The 21512-nt window shown below is 39.6% G+C and overlaps 1 protein-coding gene and 1 long non-coding RNA gene across 3 annotated transcripts in view; one reads left to right on the top strand and one right to left on the bottom strand.

The window, feature by feature from the left end:
- Nucleotides 1-8123, bottom strand: part of GUCY1A1 (guanylate cyclase 1 soluble subunit alpha 1) — a 37180-nt gene extending 29057 nt beyond the window's left edge. For both annotated transcript variants that reach the window (XR_010884385.1, XM_067297841.1), the window contains exon 1: nt 8045-8123. The gene's annotated coding sequence lies outside the window, so the exon portion shown is untranslated. The remainder of the gene's footprint in view (nt 1-8044) is intronic.
- The window catches only part of LOC106492054 (uncharacterized), a 47518-nt gene extending 37456 nt beyond the window's left edge, over nt 1-10062 (top strand). The window contains exon 3 of the long non-coding RNA XR_001293915.2: nt 9699-10062. This is a non-coding gene — a long non-coding RNA (uncharacterized lncRNA). The remainder of the gene's footprint in view (nt 1-9698) is intronic.
- Nucleotides 10063-21512: the final 11450 nt, after the last annotated feature.

Here is a 21512-nt window from a genome sequence, read left to right as displayed (position 1 = left end):
GCAGGTTTATAAAATGGGGAGGAAAGGAAGTTTGCTACACTGTGCCTAGTCTTCCTTTACACGGGGTCAGAAACCATTGACATTTTTGCTTGCAGCTTAGGTGATGCTGAAAATTCAAAACATTTGTTTCAAATGTTTGTACGTGGCAATTTCTAATGAGACAAAAGCCTTAATTTTCCAACTATCCTGTGACAACAGAGAAATGAAGTTCTCACAGTATTAGAAGTTATCTTTACAGGATATTCATATTGTAAACCTTTGTTCTGAGTTTTCAACTCTGTTTATGGCAGACAACTAAATCGCACACTGACCATAATATATCAAACTGACAACAGGATTGCATTCCAAAGTAATGCAGCTCCTTTGCTGGAAGCCAAATTACCAAACCGAAGTTTAGCGTTAAAGATCTGAATGCAATTATTAATATTTGAGTTAAAATTATGAGTGTTTTCCATGGCTGTAGAGTAACAGTTGTGGAAAAAAAAGTGAAGAAATGTTATATAAATACCTGTATAAGAACTCTATTTCTTGCATATTTTTGCTAGCATTAGATAGACTAACCATTTGCAATATAATACATTACAGCAACTGCAATAAAACCCCAGCTGTATCTTTTTTTAAATGATATCAACACTGCTAGGTGCTTTTCTGACTGTTGCTCTCAATTTCTTATCTCATTTTTTCCACTATTCCAATTTATTGCTAACCAAAATCTGTGCACAACTTGAGCAAGGATGGATGCTCTTTTATAGCTTTTGCTACACAGAAGTAATAATCCTGTATCTCTCCCTCTGCTCCTTCTTGCTCTTTACCAATTCAACTCCTATTTGAAAAGATTCTTTTACCTTTTAACTCCCCTCTTATCTATTGTTTAAATCTATTTCTGTATTGTTTAGAACTGCAAATCATTTTCAGAGAGAATCTGGAGGGAAGATATAATGAAACCATATTTCATATACTATATTAATCAGCAGTAAAAAGCATGCACATATTTTCTAGTGCCAGTATCTGCTCTTCTAAGAGAATAATATTTACTCTGTCAAGATGCCCACCATTATCTTAAGCACAAGACACTTGCACTTTTCCAATTTTGACTAAGCCATGTCTCTCTTATTTCTAAAATTTACCATTGTTATGGTCAATTACTTATTCTACAAACGCTCAGCTAACATGCTGCATCTCTCACAGACCTGGAGCATGTGACATGCAGAGTAAGTGCAGGGCTGATCTAAGCTGATGCTCATTTTCAGATCAGCTGAAGCTTTTCCGTGTCAAAGTACAAATAGAGTTTCTGCCTCATGAGCCCTATGAAAACATTTTGCAAGCCATGCCTAACTCATGAGTGAAAGATTGATCTCCTCTATGTTATTTCATTTCCTCCACACAACTGAATGTTTTTGGCTGGGAAAGGAACTACTGAATTACTTCTTAGCATTCATGTAGGCCACCATTCAATCAGTGAGATTGCTACTTGGTCAACATATGAAAATTCTTTTGGAGCCTTTGCTTAAACTGAAACATTCTTGTTTAACCTTCTGTCTGGTGTAGTTTATGCTTCTTGGACAGATTGCTCAACTGAGAAATTGTGCTAATATTATCTTGAATTTTGCTGGAGTTAGTGTTTTTTCTCTATCGCCATTGCTAGGTGTATTATTTGTTTGTTTTAACATCTCAGAAAGCCCAAATTATCATCAGGGCCATACACAAATATATACTGAAGTACAGTGTTTGACCTGAAGAACTTACCATCTAAACAGCTAAGACTGAAAAATGGGATATGAAAGGAAATGTCACTATGCCTCTTTTAGAAGTGCGGAAATGAGGCACGCTGGAGACCACAGAAGTAAGACTACAGCAGAGCTAAGAGTCAATCTAAATCTCTTGAATAGAGTTGCACAAGTTTTTTGGTCAGGAATTTATTAGATCTGAGCGATTTACAAAATCAGGTCAAATCTTACTAATCTTTGCAGCCAGAGTCTAAAAATAAGTAATGGAACAAATCACTTGCACATATCTACAAGTGAAACTCAAATAGATTTTGCAGGTAGGATTCACAAAAAGATGTAGGTGCTATTCATAAAAACAGAACAGGGAAGGTATCCTCACCCTGTGGCTTCATGCCTAACTCACATCAGTGTTAACTTCATTCTCTCATTCTCTCTTCATTGCATGAAGGCCCTGCATTTTCATATAAGAGGAAAGCATTTCCTCTTGGCTGGTTTTATTAATATCATATAACCTGTTTGGGAAGCTTTATCTTTAACGGCATCAATTAAAGCATTTAATTCAATCTAAAATTAATTGTAATTATTCCTCTTGTGATTTGCTGAAAATGACAAGGAGAAAATTGGTTTCACTTTAACCAAAAGCCTTACTAAGTTTCTTAAGCCACAAAACTATCCTTCCCTTCAAAACATTCTTCTTTGGAAATGTTAAAATTCTACTTCTAAATATGCTTTGTGAATTCTGTGGACTTAGGCTATTTTCACCAACATTTGAAGTGTTTCATTTCACTAAATTTTTTTCTCAACCTGAGGCAAATGGTTTTACACTTTCAGCTCTCCAGTGCAAACAGACAACTATGAAGACAATTTAGGCAAGGGAAAAAAAAAGAAAAAGAAAGGAAATTAAAAGTTAGATTGATATGTGCTTTCTCCAAACACATGGAAATTTGGCCATTTTTAGCAGTGCTATTTAAAACTGGAACTGCAATGAGTATTTTAGGCTCCAGAGTGCCTGCAGTCAGGACTAGGGAGCCACATAGCTATTAGTGTAAGCAGGCACCCCTTCCTATGAATAAGAAAGCAGCAACTGGCAATGTAGTCTTGTATTTTCAAATCATAAAAGTAATTATGGGCAAATGAAAAACCCCAGTTTTTCCAAGCAACAAACTGGAAGTCTTGCTGAGAGGTTCTGCGCTTGTAGTCAGCCTTTTGCTAATGCTCTTTCGTGTGTGAAGGGTTTCTGTATTTGCTGAAGAGGGAAATCAGCTCTCCCTGAACAGCTTTTGTCAGTTTCCATCTGTATCAAGTGCCAAGTGAAATGCAAGGTTAAAATGAAATTAAACACACATTTACCTTGGTCAGCATTAGAAAGGCAGTTGTCACTACAGCACATTGCTGTCTAACATACCATAGAGAAACCCGTGCCTGAGATCTCAAAAACAATCGTGCTATTATAATTGAGGAGTTTAGCAGCAACCACTGCGTGTGATATCACAGAAACCATAAGTTTTACTGCACCCCCTGGAATCTGTGACATTATGGAATTACACTGCACTAGAATCACCAGGAGGATTCCCACAAAATGTATTTCCCCAAAAGAGTCAGATGTTTTTGTTCTGAATATCTTTAGAATGTGGTTAACGAAGAGATTCACATCATAAGTGTATACTTATTTCAATTTCCATTTGAGGAAAAAATAATTGAAGGATTTTAGCACGTTGCCTTATAACAAGTAATTTTTATCCACACTAAAACAGCTGGATGACTTGCATGGGATATTCCCTGTATCTCAGTAATACAAATAGCTCTCTAAGGGCTAGATTCTACAATGCTTGATAAAATCTTTGGACCTGGCTCCATCCCCCTCCATGATGATGCACACACCCTGCTTTCTAGATTACAACCCACACAATTAAAGCTCTCTTTCTGAGCCACTGCATGGCTGACCTATTTTCTATATGGACTGAGAGCGCAAGGCATAGGCAGACAGTCCCAAGATAGGGTGCAGACAGCTCCATGCCCCATGGCCCCTTGCTGGGATGCAGTTCCTCAGGTGTTTACTCAGGTATTTCTCCTCTTACCCTAGGACAGTGAAAAAGTGGCTATGGTACACAAGCAGGGACAGCATCGCTTTCCCAACACATCCAGGCAAATACATGTGCATGGGAAGTACATCCAGGGGTCTCACAAAAGAAGTGCTCCCTCAGAAATAGTACCCAAGGTCACAACTTGCTTCTCACATATATCCTAAAGGCTTAGTGTGATACCTACAAGAAATTAGCCTACTGGTGCTGACTTGCATGAGGGGCTGGCTTGTTTGAATACTTCTGTTAGCAGGCCACCATTCACTTTGGAACAGTTACTTCTAGGATAAATACACAATAAAAAAAAAATCAATTCACAGCTTAGCTTTAAGTAACACAAAGGAGCTAATATAAGGAGTGAGAGCAGCCAGATCAAGAATAATGGTTACCACATTATGGCTAGGTTCAAGGAGCAGGGGGGTTGCCTAGAAGTAGCATTGAGACTCTGTACTGTAGAAGGGGGCAGGAGAACATTAGTCAAAAGACTCTGCACTTCAATGTGAAAGCAGTAATGTTCTTAGCAGGGGCATTGATTCCACTTAACAAAACTACCATATCGTAAGAAATGTGAATGAAAAAATAAGTGCAAGTGAATATCACAAAAAAATGTGCTCTGATACAGTGAGATTCTTCCAAAGGCTGAAGGCCTGTGAAAACTCTAAAGCTCAAATTTACTTGAGGTCTGAAGCAATGAAGGGGACTTGGTGAGGTCTCTCTATGGTGAAGTAAAATTTATTCCTAGAGGACATCATTCCTCTGACTTAGGTCAACTGACAGCAGTGGCATTGGCAGTCCTTAGCAAAACACCATGAAGGGAGTAGGTGTCAGCTTTCTCAAAGCTCCATATCCAAAAGTAAATGAACATCCCGTACAAGCTATAGGAAATAAATGAGGAGCCAAAATGACCAGGAAACACTAGCACTGATCTAAGAGTGGCATCACCTGAGTAGGAAGACCAAAAGACTGGAAGAACAGCAAGTTACCAAATCAATAGAAATCAATACCTGTTTTACAATAAAAGGCTTCATTAGAGGTATTAATGTGGTCTTTTCAATTGTTTCATTGCAGGTGGGTCAGTAAACAAAAACCTAATCAAGAAACTGCTGTCTGTCTAGCAAATTTGCTGTCTTTATTACAACAAAATTACGGGTTTAAGCCCTAGCCCAAGAAGTACATACACATGCACTGAAAACCTATTGGAATTATGAGATTAAATTCTGTCCTGAACATTGTTGCTCTCTTGGATAAAGGTGTAAGCTCCAAACATTGACTTAAAGATACTGTACCTATCCAGTGATAAATTTGTTTCTCTATCACTGGTAGATCTAGTCATTGAAGACTTACTGAATATATGTCATACAGCCACATCTTAAATACTCAAAACATGCCAGAAGTAATCATCAAAGTAATGTCAAAGTATCTGAGATTTGGCTTACTTTAAATTTGAAGTGCTAAAAATCTTAATTGCAATGTTAAGATTCTGAATAAATGCAGTAAATTTTAATAAACCTGTAGACAGTAAAGATCTTAAAAGAGGAGATAGTACAAAATGCTCAAGGAATTCCAGCAAAGAAACTCTAATGGGAGCTGTGAACAGCTCAGTTTTTGTTTACTAATAAAATCAAATATGCCATGTGCCACTTAATGATTTCTAGATATCTTTACAGTAAAATTCCTTAAATCATATCCTATAGTTTCCAATAACTATTTAAAAACACTTAGTTTTACCTCTACTGAAGTATTCTTAAATAAAGAAATTTGTATATAAAATGCAAATTGCTGTATATCTACAAAGTAGATACAAAATAGTGCCAAATACTTTCTAATACGTTTTTCCTTTTAAATTAAGACATAATTTACAAAATCTTTCAGTTTTAACAACCAGTTTTAGTTAAAGGAAAAATAATCATGTTTGCTATAGACAATCCTATCATGAGTTTTTGGACTGCTTGTTTTGCTTGCTTGCATTATTTTTGTATTTCGAATAGATGGCATATGTCTTCATAATGGCTATGATATTTTACCTTCTGTTACATGACATAATGAATGAGGTTTGGATTGTGTTACTGATGCTTTGAGTATTATATTTATTATAAACTCTTTCTTATGTTTTGATTTCACTATGGGATCTGTTTTGAAACAGGCTGACATAGAATGGTTAAAGACAGATTATTTAAAAAACATTAATCAGAATTAGACAAATATGCAAGACTTTTTTCCCTTACATATTTACTTTTTATGGACATGATACAAATATTAACCGTGAGTTCTCATTTTTAAAGGTCTTTTTCATCAAAAACTTAATTGCATAATTTAAGTGAATACTCAGATAGCAACTGAATCAGTGGTAGAAGGGATGGTGAGCTATTTTATTGATAATGTCAAAAATGGATAAAAAGCACTGTATGACAAACTTCTTCACTTTCTCCTGTGACGTTTGCTTCATGGTCTTGCACTGTCATGACTCATAATAACTGCAGGCTACATAATACCACAGAACAAATACAAATGAGAGGTCTCAAGATGTGATTTCCTTCTTTTCTCCTTTCTTACTTATCCTGTCTCAGCAAGATTTCAGAAATTGCTTTTCTCTTCTGAGAATGTGGAGCCTAACATCCTTTATATTGCCATTACACTATTCCTCAGGCTTCCTTACAGTCATCTACTTCACTTAAAGTTCTTGCTCTTTGTCAAAGCAAAGAGAATAGTCATCAGGGATGCAGAATCCACAGCCTTCTGTAGGGCCCCAGAGCTGCACACTCCAAGGAAGAAACTTCTTTACAGTAAGGAGAGCATCCCATGATTGCGTTTATAGCCTGTTTGCACCTATTTTCTGGTTGCTTAAATGGCTTAAAGTCTCTCATGGGTAATTATTTAAACTATTCTGTTACTGGAATCCATTTCTAGCCTGGCTGTCACCGCCTTTTGTCCCTAACCCTAGAAATGCAGTAGACCCATTTGTGTGATTTAAAGTGCGTGTCTCTTTGCCTCTGCATTCTATGATTTGGAAACAAACTGCCCTGTCCTAACTACAAGAAAAGGGAGTGGCTCCACTGGGAGTTTTGCCTTAGGAAAAACTATAAGATTAGACCATTTCCAAATAAGTAAAACACTTTGTTCTACTAATGGAAAGATAATTAACACCCACACTTGTTCTGTTACAATTTATGCATTCTTACAAAAAATTCCTCCATTAAATGCTTCTGCAGCTCTAACCCTGAGACTTCAGAATGGAAAGTCTGAGTAAGTAAAGATTTCTTTTTTCCTACTAGAATTTCAACTATCAAAAGTCTTACTATTTCTCCTCAGACCAGCCCAGATACAGTACAGCATAACCTGCAGCCCAGTGAAAGGCTACGGAGGCAATACAGCATCACAGAGCAGTTCATTGCACCGTAATACTCATTTCTGTTAATACTGTATCTTTGCCTAAGATTTTTTCTTCTCTTAGTTCATCCTTTGTGCTTAGAAAGCCATCCCACTACATGCACAGAATAAGCAGCCACCTCTGAAAATACAGCCATTTTAGGACGAGAAATAGATCTGCTTGGCAGATATACTTGGAAGATGTACTTCTGTACAAGGAGTAAAGTACTCCTTGATATCAGAGAGAAAAGCTTTTCAAGTGTCTCAAATGTTTATATAGAGAGATGATTTTTAAAAGGGACTGCTAGGCCTGCACTAGTAATGTTTCCTGAACTTGAGCCACAGAAGCAGAAACAACTCTGTCCACTCAGAAAAGGAATTACAAGCATAGGTCTTGAGAAATTAGAGAAAATTGTGCAGCTAATAAATTCGACTGAAAAAGTAAACTGCCAGTCATAACGACTACAGTGCATCTTGGGGTTTCATGTATTCTTCCTAGAAAAAACTAACTGAACTGGCAATGCAGAAGTGCAGTTACTGCTAGAGCATCAAGCGCATGAGTAAGTGCCAGGCTTTTGTCTAATTCACGAGGCGCAACGGCACCAACTCTGCTGAAAACCGCGGCGGAAAGCTGCCCCGCGTGCCGCGCTCCGGAGCTGCTCGCAGGGGCGTCCGGAGGCCGGCGCGCACCCCGCAGCACGCCCGCCCGCGCCCGGCCGATCCCCGCGCCGCGCCGCGCCGCGCCGCGGAGCCGCGGAGCCGAGGGGCCGAGGGGCCGAGGGGCCGCGCCCCGCGGCCGCGCCAGCGCTGTCCAGGGTCCCCGCCGCGCTCCGCGCTCCGCGCCCAGGGCCGCGGCCGCCGCTCACTCACCATGGCGCGGCGGTGCCGCGGGCGCGCCGCGCCGCCGCCGCGGGGCTCTGCGCAGGGCGCCGCTGCCCGCCGCCACCGCCCGCCGCCACCGCCGCCGCCGCCGCCGCCGCCGCCGCCAAGGTGTATTTGGGGAGCGGGCGCGGCGGGGCCGGGCGGCGGCGGCCCGGCGGGAGGGGCCTCCCCGCGGGCCCAATCAGGGCCGGGGCGGGCGGCCCCGGGCGCGGGGAGGCGCGCTGCCCCCGCGGCCGCGCCCCGCCGGCGGCCCCCGCGCTGTCGGCCGCGGGCGGCGGCGCTTCCGCGGGCTCCGAGCGGGCCGCGCCCGGCCGCTGCCCGGCGCCCGGCCGCGGTTGCGCCGCGCGCCCTCGGACGCCGCGGCACGCCGGGTCCCGAGAAGCGCCGGCTTCTGCGCTGGGTCGGGGGCGCCCGCTTGCAGATGCCGCCCGAGGAGCAGGCAGTGTCGCCTGAGGTGGCAAGATGGTACCTTTGTCACACGCGCGTGTTTCCAAAATACTCTTCGAAGTGACAACTGGATGCTGCCGTATTTGTTTGCTCTGTACTTGTGCTACTACAGCTTTGATTTACTTGTTGCTGTATATTCTGTGCAACCTACAATGCATACATATTTACCCTAGCTTCGCAGTGTGATTACTAGAACTATGTAGCTAAGCATAGGCAGAAGGGAAACAAGATAATACTTTTCCAAATAAGCACAGTAAAGAAGAATACTTCAAATGACTTCAGGAGATGCAAGCACCAAGTTAAGATCAATTCAGAACACAAATTCATAAAATAGTTTTTATAGAGCTGCCCAGGTCTGAAATAAGGCTCTTAACTCTTGAATGCCACCAGCAAAATCGAATGAGGAGGACTCCAGCAGTTTTAAATTATCACAAGTACCATAGCATATTCACAACGAAAAGGTTTGGGGATACCTGGAGTCAGAAATAGTTCTTTTGTTGGACTGGGACAATTGACACTGACTGACCTTGCAGAAAGATTAGTTGGAAATCACATGGAAGCCAGCAAGATTTCACCAAGAAATACAGCAGTTGTAAGCTGGAGGGTGAGTTTGGAGGAGCACCCTACCTCCATGATAAGAAAAGAAAAGGTAGCTCGCCGTTGTAGCTTACCAGTCTAGGGCTGAAGACAGAGGTGAGATTGGCCAAAACAAGAGCAACAGATCTCCATGTGATTTTGAAAGGACCAGCTTTACACAAGAGAGGATATCAAAGTTCAAGGTGTGAATGATTTGTTGCCTCCTTGAATGTCAGAGCGGAAAAATGATTTAATAAGTATGTCTGCTTCACACCATGCTTCCTTCCCTGCAAGACATAAAGTCATAAACCAGAATAAAGCAATTTATGAATTCCTTCAACCACCAGGTAATTAGTATGATGAAAATAATCTGCCAAAGCCCACTTTTTTGCCATTTCTGAAATTCTTGATGGGCAATGTGAAGCTTAATTGAATGCTAAATAGTCTGGGGCATAGTGTACCTGATACAATGGCTGTATTGATAGAGAATTTATTGATACAGTCCTTTGCTACCAGAAACTAAGATTAGTCTCAAGGCAAGGTGTAGTCTTGCTAATATTTGTCCTCATCTGCAAACTACCCTAATGCTTGCTGTTCAATCTCCATTTTCTGACTGCAGGGAACCAGCTCTTTTCCAGAAGTTGCAGGACTGTCTTTGCCACCTGTATGCCTCTGGGCAACTGATACAAATAAATTCCAGTATCAACTTGCTGTACCAAAAAGGAGTGAGAGCTTCTGCTGCTCAGAGAGTGCCTGTTCCAGCACGCACTGTGCGAATTTAGAGATGATGATCACAGCAACGTAAACCCACTGTGTCCAGTCCAACAAATTAATGCTAGACAACTGATACAGAAGTGAATTCAGACATTTGGTGAGTAGCTGGATCACCAGCACCTAAAGGTTCATGAAAATGACACTGTCCCTATCACATCAATGGTTATGTATGCACTAGTAATGGCTCATGAACTTGTACCAAATAAAAGACAAAGAAAAGCCTTATGTGCAAGATCTTTGCAGTGGGGATTTGAAAGAAGAAAATAATATTTCAAATAGTATTTTTGGAAATATTAATCTAAGACAGTATTCATTTTACTTCACTGTAGCCATTAAAAAGTTAGTTCTCCAAACAAAATTAGGTAGGATACATTTCTTTCATAGGATCTTACAAATACTGAAAAATACCATGGTTCCATCATGAAACACTTATGGTACACTTAAAAATGGCTGTATTTTCTTCAGTTTCTTCTTTAAATTAAAGGTCTTTTTTTGACCTGTAGACGTGCAAAGATTAGGTGTAATGATGTTAACATATATTTATCATCAAATATAAGAACATTATCATTTAGAGCATAATTAGCAATCCTAAGCTGCCATTCACCAGCATCTTCTCTGTATTCAAATGAAGTTCTCAGAAACAGATGTCTTCAAAGAAGCACCTCTGAAATTTGTCACCTCCCCTGTGGCAGCTGAAATTTCTGATGCTCTCTGAGTGAAGCCACAGGAAGTTGCAGCCCGGAGTTGTAGAGCTGAGCACTTGCTCCAGGCCTGGATGGCTCCAGGCACCAGCACTGCCAGACAGCAATGCTGGCAGATTGCAGGTTGCAGAATTGCTGAGGTTGGGAAGGACCTCTGGAGATCACCTGGTCCAACCCCCCTGCTCAAGCAGGGTCAGCTAGAGCAGGTTGCCCAGGACTGTGTCCAGATGGCTTTTGAATACCTCCAAGGATGGAGACTCCACAACTTCTCTGTAAAACCCGTTCCAGCATTTGATCAGCCTCACAGTAAAAGAGTGCTTTCTTATGTTTAAATGGAATTTTTGTATTTCAATTTCTGCCCATTGCCTCTCATCCTGTCACTGGGCACCACTGAGAAGAGCCTGTCTCCATCTTCTTGACACCCTCCCTTCAGGTATTTATGCACATTGATAAGATTCCCCTCAAACCTTCTCTTTTCCAGGCCAAACAGTCCCAGCTCTCTCAGCTTTTCCTCATATGACAGTTGCTCCAGTCCCTTCATCACCTTTGTGGCCCTTTGCTGGACTCACTTCAGTATATCCATGTCTGTCTTGTACTGGGGAGCCCAGCACTGGATCCAGCACTGCAGATGTGTCTTGGCAGTGCTGAGTCGAGGGGAAGGATCACCTCCCTTGACCTACAGGTGATGCTCTTCCTAATGCAGTCCATATGATATTTTTTGCAGCCCAAATTATGTTTAAGCTATTTTGTATTTACCACTGACACTGGAAATAGCATTGTTGCAACTGCAGTGCTCCGCCTGAGTTAATAATCCATTAATAATCCAAAAAGATTATTTGTCTGGATTTGGTGCTATGCATATTTAGGTATCTAGCTTTTAAATCCAAACTTGTGAGCCAGAGCCTTCATGCACTCGCTGGCTCAGTTCACCTCTATTTTGTGGATAGTTGAACCCAGGCGTGATGTGCTTGTACCCTGTTTCTTTTTTCAAGACGTGGGCAAATTTAATTCTTGCATTAACCATAATGTTTGGCTTTCTGACTTTCTTTTTTCTTTTCTTTTTTTTTTTTGCCACATGTTTCTAGTTTAGCCACCCCATAATTATACATTTTCAATATTGCCATTCAACCAAGCATATTGGAGACTCACATGAGGAACACATTAGCTTTTCATTCCAGTGCAGAGGCGGAGTACCTGACACCACCAGAAAGGTGACAGTCACCTGATCCATTGCATTTGTAATCAAATTAGTCTTTACAATGGAAGAAATGACAATTATTCCTGAAGGCGGTTGAGAATATTGTATCATACCTAAAAAAAAAAATTGTATCATACATTGTATCTTTTGAAGAGCCTTCTAAAATCAGTGTTGAGTGCCAAAAGGTATACTACCAACTGGAGACCTAATTTAATTTTGCACTATCTAAAATGGATCCAATCTCAGATTAACCTTGGGTTTTGGATTCCTCCCCCCCTCCTCCCCTTCCCCATTAGTATTCTTCACAAGTTCTTGCTATAGGGAACTGCAAACACTGTGGAAAGCATACTACTGCTGATATGCCCAAAGGGACCAGCCAGACCTCTTATTAAATTTATGACAAATTCAGAGGAGGTTTGGGTGATTTGCCCACCTCTAGCTCAATATGCCCCTTTCTGGACAATGTTAAATCATCTTTGTCAGAAATAACTTATTTTTAAGTCTCATGAATAGCTTTGTTAGGAACATGGTTCTTGTTGTTTGGAATACATGAAATACCTACACTGCATTTCAAAAGGGAACCAATATAAAATGTATTTCCTTCTTCCTTTTCCACTGAAAGACTCTGGCTTCTTTTGTTCCTTTCAAAAATAATGCCTATAATAGTGTTATTCAGCTTTGGTCAGTCAGATATGAATATTTTTTTCAGGAGTAATGTCTACATTTTCACCAAAGAAAACTTGTTTGCAAAGAGAGTTTCAAGGCTGCCTTAAAGAGAGGTTTTGTTTCAATGACTGAATAAAAGTGCAGGTTTCCCATTCTTTCATGGACTTTGTGCACAAGCAAGCAAACTGTCCTGGGACACAAGATTTAGGGTATAATGGATTTTTGTTGCTGTTACAAATTTCCTTGGTGAACTGCTGTTTCCTGAAGGACTGTCTAGATTTACCATCTGCCCTTTGACAATATGTCTGTATCCTGTATAGAGATACAATTTTGTAAAGTTCTTATGATGACTTACCATGGAGTATCACAGAAATATTGCAATGACTCTAACAGCAGTGACAGATAAATAGGTTTCCTAACCTTTTTCTTTATTGGAAGTTACAGATAGTCACTATTACTTACTTCCCATGGAAACATCTTGCTGACAGTCAGATTTGCTTTCTTTCTCAATATTCTTGTTTTCAGTCAGAAAATGGGTGTAATACTTACTTATACCTATCAGTTATTAATACTGCTTTTTAGATCAGGAAGCAGCAACAGTTGGCCAGAGGACAAGTTTTGTTCACTTTTGGAGTCATATTTAGGAAGCTCTCTGCTTAAAATACAAGTTCCAGCTTGGGTAATTGCGAACTCCATGCATCCTCCTCTAACTTAAATTGTTATGGCATCCTTCCTGTCCTGAGTGAGTTGTTATGAAATCTTTGTCATGCGTTCTACTAAACATTGGCTATGTCTCTGCCGTGTGATCCACAGTTATTTCCAGCTCCCAGGTCCAGGTGCATGCCCTGATGGCCCTGACTTTGTTTTGGATGAGCTCTGCAAATGCACTCTCTTCCGTCATGCCTGGATTTCTATTCAAAGGAAGCCTCAGCAGGCACGGAGCTGCACAGCACTCCCACAGGGAGCACAGAGCTCAGGGAATTAGGACTGCAGTGAACAACACCATAGGTGCATTTACGCTACAATAAGTTATAGTCTTTTTCACATCTTGTCTTCAGGTTCACAGATTGATCCCTGTAGGTACAGTTAGTTATTCAAGCCTGGAAAAAGTTTTGGTATCTCTTTAGATGAAACTTGATATATAAAAGATAGATTCAATGCATCTACTCCATGCATTTCTTATAGCCAAGGAAAAACACTGGTGGGAAAGAAAAACATTAGACACTGGTGAAAAATGTGCTGAGACAATGCAGCTATTCCAAATTGATTTCATCATCTTTTAACAGTCTTTCACTGATATTGTAAGTCAGTCAGTTATTATACAGGAAAAAAAAGTTATTTCTTCATGCTCAGTATTGAGAAACATATGTAATGTGTAGTTTACTGCGGTAATGCCACCCTTCCTACAGTCTCCGAATATCAGCCTAAAGAATCCAGATCTTAAGTATATTGATGTAAGGTGAAAAATTTGCGCACAGGTTGGCACTCACAATCTGAGGTGCTCATTTTATCTGCCGTCTTAACATTACTGAAAATCAGATCAAGTATTATTCTTGTGCACAGCAGTAGTTCTCATTCAATATTTCAATCTCTGATCTTCTAAATTAAATAGTCTCATAATTAAACCATTACAGAAATTACTTGTTCACTCTTTGTTGATGAGAGTCTGTTTGCATTGTGTCAAGTGTGGTGGCTTCCAGTCATTTTTTATGTTTGGATGCTATGAGAGTACAAATGTATGCTAAGATCCAACTTCCTAGATACATAATCTCTCAATTTCCTACAGATACAATCACTCATGAAAACATTCTTGAGCGATGTCATGAAACTTCTCTTTTGGATACTGTTTTGCAAACATCTGGATCCACTCTTGATTTTGTGGAAAACTATCATGAGCAGATAAAGGGATTTTATTCCAGAAACTCTTCTGTGGCAAAAGAAAATGGAACACAGTACTAAATCATTTTCGTTAAGAAAACAAGAACATTGGTTGCAATAAAATTAGGTTGACCACAGTTCTGCAAACACTGGTTTGTGTAGATAAAGGGTTCTCGCTTATTCTAGTTACCAACCATGACTGACTGTACTGTAAACAAGAGAGGGTTTCTTATTGTCAGTATTTGTTCTTGGATTCCCTAATCATTTAAGTTTGATTTCTCATGGCTTGGTTCACATGAAGTTAAAGTGAACGGACTACTTACAGAGCAAATTATCACCAGCAGAATCTAGCTTTCAGCAGTTGTTACTGAATGCTGGAAATGTCTGAAGAGTCTTGGTGTGTTCATACTGCAAAGAACTGATTGCTCTTCACTTTCTAATTCATCCAAAAAATCCTGCAAAGCTCCAAGTTAAATTGTGTGGCTTAATTTTAGTAAATGCGAATACATACTGGGCTAGAGTGACCTCAATAACCTCAATACATCTAGTCAGAGAAATCATAGACCAATAATGGAGACCTAGCTCAAAATTTATATGGAGAAAAAGAAAATCATAATTCAGTCTTTTTTCAGGTTTTTCATCTTTTTTTCTTTTTGAGAAAAACAGAAAATCCCAAAGAAAGGAACCTGTTTTTCAAAGGACTTCTTATGTGGACTAGACACATGCAGGCAGTCCCATTTTCTTCTGTGGGAGCACTCAAGCAAATGAGAACTGCAGTCTCAAAGAGCTTCCTCTAGTTTTCCTCCTGTCAGATCTTTCCCTTTTTGTCTCATTCATTTTTCGCCCCTTTATATGGATTTACCCATCCCTTTCTTTTCCATTTTGCTTCCCAGCAATAGTTCAGGCTATTGTCAGGTGACTTTCCTTTTGTTTCATAGCTTCTTTATTCTCATTTTCATTTTCTGGTAAGGTACAATACATTTATTGTGGGGAGATGATAGAAACAGAGTGGCTAACAGGGAGCTGACAAAGGAGCTGCCTTGTCCACTGCAGCAGCAGAGCACTTCCTATAGAATGACTCCAGGAAGAAGTTATTCCAATCTTCTTTCTGAAGCTCAATGCATCATGTCAGGTGAGTGCTGATAGTGTAAATACAATGATATGCCTCAGACAGGCACATACTCATTAGTTCAAGACTGACTACAGCTGAAAATATATCATCACCTGTGTATTTTCTGAATTTGATACATTAAGCACATTAAGCTTTGATTTTCTATAAAATAAAATGTTTTTTCATTTTATATATATATAATATATATAAAATGTATTTTTCCTCACTCAAAGACTTTCTAAGTCATTTTTATCTTGTCCCATATTACTGCAAAAAAATTCTTTTTTTGTGCTAGGCATGAACCTTTACCTTACAGCTGTATTCTGTGCAAAGAATTAGTTCTTTGCAGTACACATTGTCCTATAATGAGCCTGACACTCCTTTTGTTCTGTAGACCTTTCCATTCACCTGTTAGAATAAGTCTATGAGTAGATTTTTAGTATAAAATCAGTACAAAGTAACACTTACACTCTCAATGTTGAATAATTAAATATGGTAATAAGAAGACAAAAGAAGGAAATCTGACTTCATATAATGACTAGAGCCAGAATAATGAAGAGAAAAGAGAAGCAAGTTCTGAAAAGCCAGAAGTACTGCTTGGCAACAGATAAAAATATAGGTGAACAAAGACTGTGAATAGCAAAAAGAGAGCAGTATCACTTGAGTGATTTCATTCTTTTACTTCTGAATTTCACCTTGCATACACATTAACTGTTCTATGAAAACTTCCACTTCTAAGTTACAACAAATGCAACTGCACTTCCTACAAAGTGGTCACTAGGAAAAATACATCCCTGCACTTGTACTCTCCAAATTGCTACTCACAAAGGCAATGGGGAGAAATTCCAAAAAGAAGAAAAAAGAAGGCGCAGTCTGAAAGACCAAAAGGCTTTTATTGATCCACTAATAATCATCCTTAAAGAGTGTTTTACTGAGCTGTTGCATTGCCCTACCTATTCTGTCCATAGGTGAGACTGATGGAGGAGACTGGGGATTGGTCTGAGCTGCATCAGTACGCAGATGGCATACATCTCTATGTCTCATTTTCATCAGACTCAGACATTATTTCTAATTTCCTTGACTGACGTTAGATTTTGATGGCAGAATATTTCATCATTTGCAGAGACTATACAGTTCTGCAGTATGATTATCTCCAAAATATGCAGGATTGAGATGAAAACTGCAGTGTAGTGATAGGTACTACTCTATAGTAGACAAAGCTTAAAGCACAGAAAAGTCAGCGTACTGGTTTTTCAAAGGCTGGAGAGGTTTTATAGCCTATGTTCTTGTTATTCAGCTTCTCCTTAGCTGAATGGGTTCAAAATTGAAGTTTCTTCAGGTGAAAAATCTTCTTCTTTTTTAGACCAGTCAACAGTTTACAATAAAAATGTTTAGAATATGGACAACAGAATTACTAACTGGTCAACTTTAAGCCATTCTGTGGCAAAAATATGGCCATGGTGGACTGATGAGTACACTGGTGCACTAGAGTGAGGTAACCAATAAAGACGGTACTCTTCACACAGTGATAGCATCTCTACGGTGCCCAGGAGGAGAAAATCAAGTAGTAAAGTATTACACCTAAGTATGATTTAACTTAACATTATAAAGAAAATTAAGGTAACCAAGGACAAAAAAAGTAGCTCACTACTATAATAAGAAGTAATTTTTTTAGTCCTGGATAGGTTGTTACAGCTTCTGAATTTTATATTGCAATCTCTAGATCTTAAGTAATGTTGAAACGCTTACACTAAAGAGTATGGAATAAACAGAGGTCTGTTTCTAATCTAGTCAAGCAGATACATAGTTGAGCAAGTTAACTCCACATCATAAAACTTCAACGGTGTTTTCTGATATTGTTAATCTTATGATAACTGGCTTGGCACGAAAGAGGTCGTGAAAAGTGCGTTAGAGCAATTTTGCACAGCTGGGCCATGCATCCTTCAAAATGAGGTAAGAAAATCCTTCATCCAGCAAGCTAAAAGTTATTCTTCCTCGAATAGTAGAGATCATCAGCATCTGTTCTTAACAGCTTCATCACCTCACACACAGAATCACACAGAATGGTTGAGTTTGGAAGGGACCTCTGGAGATCATCTAGTCCAACCCCCCTGCTCAAGCAGGGTCACCTAGAGCACGTTGCACAGGATTGCGTCCAGGCGCGTTTTGAATATCTCCAGAAAAGGAGACTCCACAACCTCTCTGGGCAACCTCTTCCAGTGCTCCGTCACCCTCACAGTGAAAAAGTTTTTCCTCATGTTCAGATGGAAGTGTCTGTGTTTCAGTTTGTGCCGATTGCCTTGCGTCCTGTCGCTCGGCACCACTGAAAAGAGTCTGGTCCCATCCTCTCGACACCCTTCTTTCAGATACTTATACATGTTAATAAGATCTCCTCTCAGCCTTCTCTTCTTCAAGCTAAACAGGTCCAGCTCTCTCAGCCTTTCCTCATAAGAGAGATGCTCCAGTCCCCTAATCATCTTTGTAGCCCTTCACTGGACTTGCTCCAGTAGTGCCATGTCCCTCTTGTACTGGGGAGCCCAGAACTGGACACAGTACTCCAGATGTGGCCTCCCCAGGGCTGAGTAGAGGGGGAGAATCACCTCCCTCGACCTGCTGGCAACACTCTTCCTGATGCAGCCCAGGATACCATTGGCCTTCTTGGCCACAAGGGCACATTGCTGCCTCATGCTTAACTTGGTGTCCACCATGACTCCCAGGTCCTTCTCCACAGAGCTGCTTTCCAGCAGGTCAACCTCTCCTAGCACTCATTTTGTATCATTAGAGTTAACTTGATTTTCTTGAAAACATCCTAATGAGAGAGCATCTTAGGTTAAAAATAGTGGGGTGAAAAGTGCATGTGGGGTGAAAGTGGAGTGAAAAGTACATTTATGTTATATTTGTTATATTTTCAAATTCTATACTGTACAGTAGTGGATTGGAGACAAATTCACCAATATTCGCTTTCCTCCTGCACACCGAAATGCTGCCACCAGAATCACCCTGTGATAGAGTGATTCTCAGAATCACTCAGAATAACAGATACTTTTCCTCAAATCTGAATAAAAAATCTGCACTGTAAAAACTCACTGTTTTTAAAGTGAAAATGTGGAGGATGGAAAGACTATCCATTAGGTATTATCTAAGGTTTTGCTCTGTTCATGGTGGGTTTTGGTGTCTGGGTAGGTAGAGGAGGCTGGAAAGCCAGCTGACCTGCCCACTGAGGAAATGAGCCCACTGTTTAGCTATCACAGACAGCATCACCAGGGACTGAGTTAATCTCAAAGCTATGGATTTCTCAATTAACAAGGCACTATATAAATACCATTGTAGCTTAATTAGTATCATTTGGAGGTGGCATGTGAAAGCTTTTCTTTAAATGCTTTCCTAGCCTCAGAAGTGCATTTAATTGTCTTTCCCTGTTAGAAGAAAAAAAACCATCAAAACAAGCAAAAGCAAAAAAAAGTTGATGAAATTATAGATATTTTTATGATCCAAGTCTGTTCTGGTCTGCTTAGGTTTGATTTCTTGGTCCGAAGACTTATTAATAAGCCTTCCCAGCACATACCCAAATATGTAAACATGTTTCAGAACCAGGGAGAAAATGCTCAAAAAGAATGTTTACCTGCCCTCCTTTTTTAAAAAAGTGTTTAATTTAGTAAGCTATGGAATGAAGAAATCACTTCTGAGGTTATGAAGGTGGTGGCTCCTCTCCTTGAGCAGCTGCATATAGGAATGGAAGCTTTACCTTGGTCATGCAGGACATGAATACCAGGCAGTGATTTCATTTTCATTTTTCATTTTTTGATATGTAATATAACTTCAAATATAATTGAAACATAACAGTTTAATTTTATTCAAATCTGTAAATGCAGATGTCCTGAATATCATTTTCCTAAAATACTCATTTCTGCATTTTCTTAAAAATTATTATCCTGATAAGAGTGAGCTGGTGAAAGCATGGAAGAAGAGGTGTGGATAGGCAGCATGCAATGAACTGGATGCTAACATTTCTAAATGGGAAGCCAATTGCTTTACAAATCTGCCATTTATTACTCCTTCTGATTCATCCTCAGCCACAGGCAAGTAATTCCTTGTTGAAGGTAAATTTCTGCAGCACAGAGCAATGTGAGTTTTCCTGGTTCAAAAAGGGTTGAACTAGGTAACCTTGCAAGTGAACCTACTAGGTAACACTTATTTGTGTGTGGCAGAAGCATGTCTAGAATCAGATTGTCATTTAAATAGTCAGTATATTCCCTATCCTTTCCCACCCCCAAGGCAAAAAGCCTGGCAACATCTGCTCTCCCCCTACATCTAGTAAATGCTTACAGTAGTTTGTTATGTTCCTTCACTCACCTGCACAGATAGGCAGTCCAGTTTATGATCAAGTCTGTAGTGAATGGATTATTTATAACTGTTCAGAAAAGTTTATGGGGAAAAAATAATCTTGCTGTTTTCAGGAATTAGCTGAAAGATAGAACATTTTTTCTGGAAGGGCTTTACTATAATCATTTTTTTCCTAGTAGCCACAATCAAAACTGAGATGCTATTGCCTTACTTAGTTTCTTTTAATCTTGATGTTGTCACAGAGCTCAAAATAATGAAGAGCTCTCAAGATGAGACAATTTATGTGCATAAGACATTCCCCTAAGCAGGGGTCAAGTTTCATCGATCTGCTTTAATTCTATTTCAGTTATATACATCGCCTCAATGTACAACCTGCTGCTGTCCTCCAGGTGATTTTGTCATTGGTTTTGCAAAAGAGCTTCTTTTTAATAACTCTCTAACAGTGCTAGTTTGCAATTGATGGTGTCCTGTTGTAGAAATCCATAAATGAGAAACTTCTGAAACAGATCACTAGACTAGACTACAGTGTGCAGTTTTGCTGTCTACCTCTCTCTGAGGGTATGGAGCTGTAAAGCAACAGCTGAAATTGCTAAATGACTTTCCAGCAGCAATCTGAAAGCATCCAATTTCCTGCCTTGGGTCCAAGAATGACACTGACTTATTCATGCACCCAGTAATGCCAGGCAGTGTTCACATATGAGCATATTTAAAATAAAATATTCATAGGTGGGTGAATTTGAGATAAAGAAGCAAAAAATGTTTGATGCCTTGAAAAATCACAGAGGAATATATGCAATTAAAAAGCTATGTTCCAGTTTTAGATTTTAATATAGGGGGAGGAAAAAAAACAACTACTGTTCTTAATTATGTTATGATTTATGATCTTATGTGAGTACTTGAGACATTGCAGAGAAATAGTCATTATCCCTTGATAATGAACTAAACTGGACGGAACAGTATGTTGTCTTCTAATCAAAGCATAAAAGATCTATTTGTTTTAAACAGCATCACTCTGGAAAAGGCTGATGGGGGAAAAAAGATACCAATCTCCCATCTATTTTTTGTTTGTATGTTTCCATTAATCAGTCAGTTATATTATTAACATACAAGTTACTTTATTATCCATTTTGTCAACATTATGAGTGGTGGCTCAGTGTAGGATCCGGTGTTCAGCAGATTAATGCAGCTGAAGCATACTGGGGACCATGCTCACTATGGACTGTGTGTGGCTGTGGAGGGTGGGCTATGTGTGTGGAAGGGCTACCTTCAATAATAGTTTTCTAAATAAGGTACAGACATGCAGCAAAATATGCAAGACAGTCTGTTGTATTTTCTGTTGTACCTCTTGCTAGACCTATGGAATATCAGTCAGAAAAGAAGGGCACTGAGTAACAATGAAGTTTATATTATGGAATTCCTTTCTACTTGCTTGATTACTTGTTCCTTTAAATTCAGAAAAGACTAAATAATGAATTCTAAGTTCAACAACAAAAACACCAAGAACCCTAGTCCCAAAGAATGCTTTAAAAAAAATTCACCAGTTTGCCTGTTCCTAATTTTGGAAAATGTCAAAATGGCCCCTGAACAAGGGGAAGGAAAAGAGGGCAGCAAAATATTTTTAAATAATCAACCCATATTTAGGGGAGGCTACACAAATAAATGGCAAATGAAGAAACCAACAAGTTCTCACAAGTAAAAAATAAAAAAATGTTCATCCCTGTCATGGCAGAATTGCTCCATACAATGCAGTTTTCAATGTTA

Source organism: Apteryx mantelli, chromosome 5 (assembly GCF_036417845.1).
Source record: "Apteryx mantelli isolate bAptMan1 chromosome 5, bAptMan1.hap1, whole genome shotgun sequence".
In the NCBI taxonomy this organism is placed as follows: domain Eukaryota; kingdom Metazoa; phylum Chordata; class Aves; order Apterygiformes; family Apterygidae; genus Apteryx; species Apteryx mantelli.
This window is presented reverse-complemented; position numbering and strand designations above follow the sequence as displayed.